Source organism: Xenopus laevis, chromosome 8S (genome assembly GCF_017654675.1).
Source record: "Xenopus laevis strain J_2021 chromosome 8S, Xenopus_laevis_v10.1, whole genome shotgun sequence".
Classification (NCBI taxonomy): Eukaryota; Metazoa; Chordata; class Amphibia; order Anura; family Pipidae; genus Xenopus; species Xenopus laevis.
Genome location: NC_054386.1, coordinates 100,588,755 through 100,598,959, shown reverse-complemented (window position 1 = coordinate 100,598,959; position 10,205 = coordinate 100,588,755). Strand labels below are relative to the sequence as shown.

Genomic DNA, 10,205 nt, shown 5'->3' with positions numbered 1-10,205 from the left:
ATTAAGTCAACAGGTTAGTTACTAAGTCCCCACTTATTTAAAAAAGTAAATGAAAAATGTACCTTTTGACCATGTTGCCTGCAAAGTATATTTCCTTCTTGAGTTTCTTGATGGCAAGCGTCTTCCCTGTTTTGTTATGTTGTGCCTGGAAGACCTGGAATGAGAATAAGAATCTTGTTGTTTCTCTGAAACTCCTATTTCACACTGTAAACTTAACATAGGACACATAACTCACCTGTCCAAAGAATCCTCTCCCAAGCAATCGATTGAACTTGAAGTCACTGATGGAGTTCTGATGCCTGTAAAAAAGGCAATGTTTAGTCCTATATAATTCCCACTGAAGGCACTTATGCTAAATACTGTAACCCTAGTTCCAAAACATTGTATATAAAAGCTCTTCAAAATAGCACAGAGCAAGCCAACATGGAGCTTCTGATGGGGAAGCACCAATGTGATTCAATAGAAGGGTTAAAGTATTGGTACAAGTAACAATTTAACTTACGTTGAGTCTGGGCACTCCTGAAAGACAGTGCTGGTTGTATTCAATGCTGGCACATTGCAGCCGATTGGTTCCTGTAGTTAGAAATAAATCATTATGGTAAATCAATTATATCAATATAACTATCTATTAGGGTTGACACAAATATGGCACTACAGTGAGAGCTTTACTTATGGGCATGTGTATTTATGGTTCAGTTTATTATTCTTCAAGGTAAATAGAAATGATACTTATTCTGATGTGCACTTGGTTTTATCACTTTTGGGGTTTATTACTTAAACTTATTAAGATAAAATTCTAAGTGAGGATTTATAAATTGATTTAAAACCCAAGCCCTGCAGTGAGTTCTAGGCTCAGTGGAGCTTAGTGGACAGAGGTGGGTGAAGCCAGTCAGGCCCCTAGGCAGCCTCACTCGCATATGATTGGCTGTACGTGTGCCGTGAACCTCACACCTCACATTTCCAAGTGCGGACAGATGACCCAGAGGCGCATAAGATAACCGCCAAGCAGTGAGGAACAGAGGTAAGTAGCAGAAGAGGCAAGTGCCTGGTGTCCTAATGTATTTTCCCTAATAATATCAATTACATTGGCTCTCCCATAACCCAGTATAGGCCAAGGCCTTCTAGTTTTACTCCATATTTAATTTATGTTGCAAAAAAGATTGTAGTGGGTCTTACCTTCTTCTTCTTACAAAGGCTACAGAGAGCTCCACAACAATTTCTTATTGTTTCCAACGTTGTTGTTGTTTCTGCACAAAAAACATGAAATGACCTATTAGCTCAAATGTATTTAAACACAACATACTGTATACAGTGCAATGCTACCTATAGCTTCAGAAAAAAACATTTTTAGAGAAGCAACATTCTAATAATATTGGTCAAAACATGAAAAAGCAAGTAATAACTAATAGGTAAAAGGAACTGAATTTAACTGAACTGGATTAAACTGAATTTGCTGGGGGACATACTTGAAATATATAAAAACTGTGCTGCAGTTCACATAAAGGAGAATATGTGCATTCCAAGAAAACCCAGTTGTCATGCTCAAAAATTTGTAGGAGATTTAAAAAAAACATCCCTAGTTTGGGGGCCTCATTTCCTAGTTTTTAAATTAACTTAATATTAATATAACTTAATATTAAATTCTAACCCCTAAGCAATTCCCCCCTGTACATATGTGGCTGAGTACTTAAAGAACTAAACCCTAAAAATGAATATGGCTAAAAATAGTGGCAGAACTACCGGGGGAGCAGGTGGTACGATTGGGCCAAGTACCCCCTCAGGGCCCCCCAGCAGCTCACACACCACAGTTTCCAGGCTGAAAAATCTCATACGGAGGGGGGTGGGGGGCCCAACTGCACATCGCACATCAGGGCCCGCCCCCCTCTAGTTACGTTACTGGCTCAAAATGGCATATTTTATATAGTGAACTCATTGCACGAGGCTAAAGTTTGAGCTTGTCAATAGCAGCAATGATCCAGGACTTCAAACTTGTCACATGGGGTCACCAACTTGGAAAGTGTCTGTGACACTCACATGCTCAGTGGGCTCTGATTGGCTGTTGAGAAGCTAAGCTTAGGGCTCGTCACTAATTATCCAGCAGAAAATGAGCTTCCCTGGCAGTAATATAAGCTGATGCTACAGGTTTGCTGATTATTATAAGCTGTTAGTAAGTTTAGAGGGTGGTTGAGCATTGCTGGAGTAGAAGTCCATGGCTTCAACCATCAGTAAGATGCAATTGAGCATTTGTGTAGCATTGATATTTGTACTGAAATACAGCATGGTGTATTATAGTGAGAGGGGAAACTTTGGGATGCAATAAATAATAAAGCATAACAGTAAAGCAAAATGGATGCAGAGAATTTTTTTTTATAGAAAATATACCTGAAAGATTCTTCGACTTTTTTTCAACGGTTCTTGATACGTCTTCATCAGCAGCTTTGACCTCACTGGAAAGAACATTTTTTTCCACTGTTTCTAGTGGCTCCACAATCACTTGTGTTTTGATCTCATCCTCTGCTTCAGGGGTTTTCACCTGTGGTGCTGGAAAAACTGGCTTCACAATTTCTTGTGTTTTCTTCTTATTCTTCCCTGCTTTAGGGGTTTTTACCTTTGATGTTGGAAAAGGTGGCTTCACAATCTCTTGGGATTTCTTCTTCCCTGCTTCAGGAGTTTTTACCTGTGATGCTGGAACAGGTGGCTTCACAATCTCTTGTGTTTTCTTTGTCTTCTTCTTCTTCCCTGCTTCAGGAGTTTTTACCTGTGATGCTGGAACAGGTGGCTTCACAATCTCTTGTGTTTTCTTCGTCTTCTTCGTCTTCTTCCCTGCTTCAGGGGTTTTTACCTGTGATGCTGGAACAGGTGGCTTCACAATCTCTTGTGTTTTCTTCGTCTTCGTCTTCTTCCCTGCTTCAGGGTTTTTTACCTGTGGCGCTGACAAAATCTGCTCCTGTGTTGTCAAATTGGAGTTGATTGGTTCCTGTAGTTAGAAATAAATCATTATGGCAAATCAGTTATATCAATATAACAATTTATTAGGGTTGACACAAATATGGCACTACAGTGAGAACTTTACTTATGGGTATGTGTATTTATGGGCTCTGTTTATTATTGTTCATGGTAAATAGAAATTTCATTCGGATGTGTACTTGGTTTTATCAGTTTTGGGGGTTATTACTTTAACTTATCAAGATAAAATTCAGAGTGAGGATTTATAAATTGATTAGAAACTCAAGCCCTGCAGTGGGTTCTAGGCTTAGTGGAACTTAGTGGACAGAGGTGGGTCAAGCCAGCCAGGACCAACGCAGCCTCACTCGCATATGATTGGCTGTACTTGTGCCACGAACCTTACACCTCACATTTCCAAGTGCGGACAGATGACCCGGAGGCGCATAAGATAACCGCCAAGCAGTGAGGAACAGAGGTAAGTAGCAGAAGAGGCAAGTGCCTGGTGTTCTAATGTATTTGCCCTAATAATATCAATTATATTGGCTCACACATAATCCAGTATAGGGCAAGTCCTATCCAGTTTCACTCAGTCTATATTTCATTTATGTTACAAAAAAGATTTCAGCGGTCTTACCTTCTTCTTCTTGCGATTAAAAGGGCTACAGAGAGCTCCGCAACAATTTCTTATTGATTTCAACATTGTTGTTTTTTCTACACAAAGAACATGAAATAACCAATTAGCTCAAATGTATTCAAAAACAACATATACAATGCAATGCTACCTATAGCTTCAGAAAAAAAGAGTATATTTTAATATTAATATACCTTAATATTGCATGTTGTCACATGACCCACCTTGCAAGATGAAGCTTAAAATTTGTAGCTCCCCACACACACACACACATATATATATATATATATATTTATATAAATAAATTTAAATTATCTTAATATTAATTTAACTCAATATTAAACACTAACCCCTCAACAATTCCCTCTATACATATATAACTTAGTACTTACAGATTTTAGTTGAATTCTAAAAGAATTTCCTATTAGAATCCTCTCCTGGCACACAGCCAAAACAATAACTGGTACCAGGAAAGGGCTTGGTATCAGCAGCAGTAGAGATGTTATCTCTACGGCAGCCAAACACCAACTGAATAGGAACAAGCCTAGTAGTTAACATATATAGGTCAGGGCATTATGACATCATTATGATGTAATTGTCTGCATGGTCATTGTGACATCATTGTAAATAACATCTGTATGTGAGGTCACTATGATATCACAATGACATTGAAGTGATGTGATATCACATGACCCATCTGCAAGATGAAGAGTGAAATCCATAACTACACCTAAATATATATATATATATATATATTTTTTTTTTTTTTAAATTTATTTATTCATTTTTTTAACTAACTTAATCTTAATTTAACTTAATATTAATTCTAACCCTTCAGCAATTCCCCCTATACATACATAGCTGAGTACTTACAGATTTCAGTTGAATTCTAAAAGAATTTCCTATTAGAATCCTCTCCTGGCACACAGCCAAAACAATAACTGGTACCAGGAAAGGGCTTGGTATCAGCAGCAGTAGAGATGTTATCTCTACGGCAGCCAAACACCAACTGATTAGGAACAAGCCTAGTAGTTAACATATATAGGTCAGGGCATTATGACATCATAATGATGTAATTGTCTCTATGGTCATTGTGACATCATTGTAAATAACAGCTGTATGTGAGGTCACTATGATATCACAATGATATTGAAGTTATGTGATGTCACATGACCCATCTGCAAGATGAAGAGTGAAATCCCTAGCTACACCTAAATATATATATATATATATATTTTTTTTAATTAAATAAATCTTAATTTAAATTAATATTAAATTCTAACCACTTAGTAATTCCCCTCTGTACATACATAGCTGAGTACTTACAGATTTCAGTTGAATTCTAAAAGAATTTCCTATTAGAATCCTCTCCTGGCACACAGCCAAAACAATAACTGGTACCAGGAAAGGGCTTGGTATCAGCAGCAGTAGAGATGTTATCTCTACGGCAGCCAAACACCAACTGAATAGGAACAAGCCTAGTAGTTAACATATATAGGTCAGGGCATTATGACATCATAATGATGTAATTGTCTGCATGGTCATTGTGACATCATTGTAAATAACAGCTGTATGTGAGGTCACTATGACATCACAATGCCATTGAAGTCATGTGATGTCACATGACCCACCTGCAAGATAAAGCTTATATCCCCAGATACACATAAATATATATATTTAATTTAACTTAATCTTAATTTAACTTAATATTAAATTCTAACCCCTTAGCAATATCCCTCTGTACATACATAGCTGAGTACTTACAGATTTCAGTTGAATTCTAAAAGAATTTCCTATTAGAATCCTCTCCTGGCACACAGCCAAAACAATAACTGGTACCAGGAAAGGGCTTGGTATCAGCAGCAGTAGAGATGTTATCTCTACGGCAGCCAAACACCAACTGAATAGCAACAAGCCTGGTAGTTAACATATATAGGTCAGGGCATTATGACATCATAATGATGTAATTGTCTGCATGGTCATTGTGACATCATTGTAAATAACAGCTGTATGTGAGGTCACTATGACATCACAATGAGATTGAAGTCATGTGATATCACATAACTCACCTGCAAGATGAAGAGTGAAATCCCTAGCTACACCAATATATATATATATATATATATATATATATATATATTTTTTTTAATTAACTTAATCTTAATTTAACTTTATATTAAATTCTAACCCTTTAGCAATTCCCCTCTGTACATACATAGCTGAGTACTTACAGATTTCAGTTGAATTCTAAAATAATTTCTTTTAGATTAATTAATTATTTGTCTGCTTGGTCATTGTGACATCATTGTAAATAACATTTTTATGTTTGATATTTGCTAAATAAATGGTGCAAAAGTAAAACCTCATCAACAATATTTACTTTTCCCTTTTTTTAGTGATCAGTGGGAATTGAAAGGCCACCCTCACCCAAAAAAGCTAAGATTAAAGAAAAAAGAATAGATTAAGAAATCAAAAATTTACTGAATTTGAAAATGAGGCCCTAATTGGAAAAATAGTGCCAGTCTTTGACAGATCGATTGGGAAATATTCAGCAAACACTGCTGCTGCACAGAAAAGTAAAAACTGAAGGGATTTAGCTGAGCAGCATTGGTGTATTTCCTAGAACTGTGCAGCATTGTATCGCTTAAAAGATGTTTGTGAATTATGCGTTAGGATTAATTCTATTCTATTCTTAAGTATCACATTGCGGTGAGAATACTGCTATGCGTTAATGTATAATGAATGCTTGCAATGTCTATTAGTGCATGCGAAAATACTTTGATGAACCCTTCCTTAAAGGAGACCTGTCATTCGCTAAAAGTATTCCAAATCCTATTTTATTAAGTTACTCAAGCAAAATGAACTTTAAATACACATAAATTATTTGTATCTTGTTTCCTTCAGTCTGGGAATTCATAATTATAACAAGCAGACAGGAGCCATTTTGTGGACACTGTTATTAAGACAAGTCTTGTATCATCTCAGAATCTTGTTTGTGCACCAGAATGGGGGACCTGATGTCCATCCCCATGTCCTGGCTACACAATTAAATGGTGAAGAGATTGGGGGGAATGTGGGGAGAGCAGTGACATGTAGGAAGTGCTGAATGGAAAGTGAAAGTAATTGTCTGCCCCTCCTCTATGCCTAAAGGGGATAGGCAATATTTGATTGACAGCTGGGATTTTTAAATGCTTTAACAACAGCTATGAATGCTTTAATAAAAAATGTTTATTTTCAAAAGGACTTTTATTATACAGATTTTTATGTCTGAGTGACAGATCCATCGTTATTTAAAGCAGAAAACAGCACGTTAAGTAATAACGACCTTTAGTGAATTGGCCCTAAAGTGTTTTCGTTACAAAACATGATTTTTTTGGTAAGTGATTATACTGTTGTTGAATATTAAATTGGTAACTGTATAATATTATTTAGCAAAAAAAAGTATCATGTTTTATAATGAAGACACTGAATTTTTCATGGGCTTTAACCATTTATGTATTTTAAATACCTTGCCTAATAGAGACATTATTTATGTTTCTTAAATATCCTACCCAATGGAAACTTGATTGCGCATCTCTATTTTTTTTTTTTTTAAAAAACCTTACTGCTTGACATTGTATAATATGATAATTTGCTCCTGTATTCTCTTATCATTATACTTTATTATGGATAAAGTTCCAAATGATGTAATTTGTTGAGTCATGATTTGAGGTTAGTTAATGTATACATGTTCCTGATTGGTCACAACCCTTTGTGCCCACCAGCCTATGAGGAAGTGCCCTAGTAGGCACCAAACGCTGCTTTTGCTCCCATGTCCCAATTAAAATGGACTTTTTAACCTTATTTGTTATTTTTGGGGACATTCACATCCTTCTTGATTCAATTAGTGAGCTTATGAAAATATGTGATTTGTTTATTGTAAAAATGACCAAAAACTTCCAAAGCTGGTGAGGTCCTGTAGAAGTCAATGGGAGCTGTCCTTAGCACATCTTTCTTTGCTTCCAACAAGTTTTAGGTTTTTTTTCCTTCGTATTCACACAAAAATGCTTGCAAAAATCAGCATTTCAGATTCATTTTTATTCAATTGTCCTTTTTACATTGTGACTTTTTAATAAATAAGAAGGCATTTGTGTTTTTTAAAATGTGAGTTTAGCAGAGGCTGAAAAAAACTCTCTAAAACTAAAGAAATACATTTTTGATAAATAAGCCTCTTGTTGTTAGTCTAGTACCACAGGGGGTCTGTGTTCTATCCTTGGTTCTGTGCTTTTAAACTTGATTATTAATCACCTGAAGGCGGGCATTAAAAGTACAGTTTCTATATTTGCTGATGATATTAAACCGTGGAATCATTTTTTATCATCTTCCATTTGAATGGATACATACATATTTCTTTTTCCATAAAGATCTTTTCTGTCAAGCCATTTTTTTGCTGTAGCCCTTTAGTAGGTGCAAGTCCGCTCGGGAAATCACTTATTGTCCAAAGTGATTCTTGGGTGCATGGACCTTGTCCTCTTTGCACTGCTCTTACTGATAGGAGACTGCCATGCATTGTCCATTCAATATTTAGACGCTGTTCAAGCAAAGGTGACGTTGAGGCAACTTGTTCTATTGAGAGTGTGCGCTCTGAACAAATTTATGGTAAAGCTAGCGACGAGGATGGGATTCGAACCCACACATGCAAAGAAGAATAACTAGCAGGGCATCACCTTAACCACTCAGCCACCTAATCTTTGGTTGGGTGGAAGACAGGTATCTGACTCAAGTGAGGTTGCCTGCGAGACCCACAAATGAAACCTTTTCAGCCATCAAGCTTGTATATGTCTCTACTTTCCAGTGGCAAAAATGACGCAGTGGTAGCCTCTAAAATTGAATCTCCCGCTAACTTGATCTCTTCCAGAGATTTAAGTGTATCCTCTTTACTTGTGATGTTCTTAAAAGATTCATAAATGGTTTTGAAACCGGGCCTGAGATGCACAGTAGGAAGCTTATGGCTTCATTGTGGAATGAAGCCATAAGGGCCATTACACTTATGGGTCCCTACACAAACACCAGCATTATCTTAGCACTCCATGGACCCCTAGGTCCTCCCTCCTGATGTGTATTGCACTGCTGGGAGTTTCATCAGACAAGGAGGGGCAAGCAAATATACCATCAGAACAACATTCTTTGGGGCAAGGATAACTGACATGACTCCCACTTAATCCAAGTTTTCTTTATTAGAATTCAATAAAGGGACAGTATATACCTAAAAACACCTTTGATAAATACCTTTGATAAATAAAAAGAGCGCAATTAGTAGAACTTTCCTTGAAAATGCATTCTTTTTCATCTTTTAATTTTAAAAAAAATCCCCAAATTCTTAATTTTCTGGGACTAATTGGAACAAACCCCCCACCCCACCCTCTCCCAATATAAAAAGTTCAATTTGTTCAGAGCTCTTTACCTGCCTTAACAAAATCAGCCTCGCCTCTGCTCGTAAGAACCAGGAAGTGCTACGGTGAAACTGTTTTTATTTTCTTCTTTACTACCAGAAATAGCCAAAAAAAATAGGCATTTCTTAATTAAAACTATAGGCAATAAGTATGTTTGTCTTGAGGCCCACTCACTGAACATTTGTTAGAAAGGGCTCCCTAATCATTTAAACAGCTGTAAAGAGTTGCCCGGCTAGCTCAGTCGGTAGAGCATGAGACACTTTATCTCAGGGTCGTGGGTTCAAGCCCCACGTTGGGTGGTTGCTTTTTGATTGCTCCTGTATCGCAAACAGGCTCACGCAACTTAGGTACCAGGTTGCCATGCACAGGTCCCACCCGCATGCCAACCAGCACACGGGGCATTGTATTTGAAACACTTTTTTTAAAACCATACTGCGTTCCTACCTTTTACAAACAAACACCGTTAACTGCGAACAAATACCAATAACTCATACCAATTGCATCCAGGTATTGTTATAAACAATACCATGCTACTCTTACCCATTTGGACAATATTTTGGGGTGGGAGATGGAGAGGACCAGGTAAGGACCTATGATTCAACCAGTTCTTTCCCCACGCCAGCCAAACCAATCAGTTTTAAACCCTCACTGGATACTGGATAGAAACGTTGACAATTATGCAAGCTTACATGACACAGAGGGCTGAAGTCAGTGGATAAAAGTGAATTAAGCTCAATGAAGGCTCAGCTATGCAAAAATTGGCATGTGCAAAATGAAGACGAAACTCTTTAGAATAGGAAGGTTCCAAAATGTCTATGTAGTCATAAACAATCATAAGTTGAAGTTGATTGACCTCAGTTACATCGATTGCTAAAGTCAGCCTCCCGGGTGGTCTAGTGGTTAGGATTTGGTGCTCTCATCGCTGTGGCTCGGGTTTGATTCTGAGTCAAGGAAGGTTGTCTTTTCTGGGTCAGGAGGGTTTTAACGCTGGCCTCAAGTGCTATTCATGTTTATATGGAAACCAGAGATTAGGCAGTTTCTGTAGTGTAGTGGTTATCATGTTTGCCTAAAGGTCCCAGGTTCAAAACCTGGCAGAAACATCAGGAGCAAATCTATAACAAGCTGCATGCAATTCAGGAGAATGTGCCTTGTAATTATAGAAGGTTTAGGATTGGGGGTATGAAGAAATATATAAG

The 10,205-nt window shown here is 37.2% G+C and overlaps 1 non-coding gene across 1 annotated transcript; it reads left to right on the top strand.

The window, feature by feature from the left end:
* Positions 1–9,235: 9,235 nt before the first annotated feature.
* trnak-cuu lies at positions 9,236–9,308 on the top strand. The gene has a single exon. It is a non-coding gene; the product is annotated as a tRNA-Lys (tRNA).
* Positions 9,309–10,205: the final 897 nt, after the last annotated feature.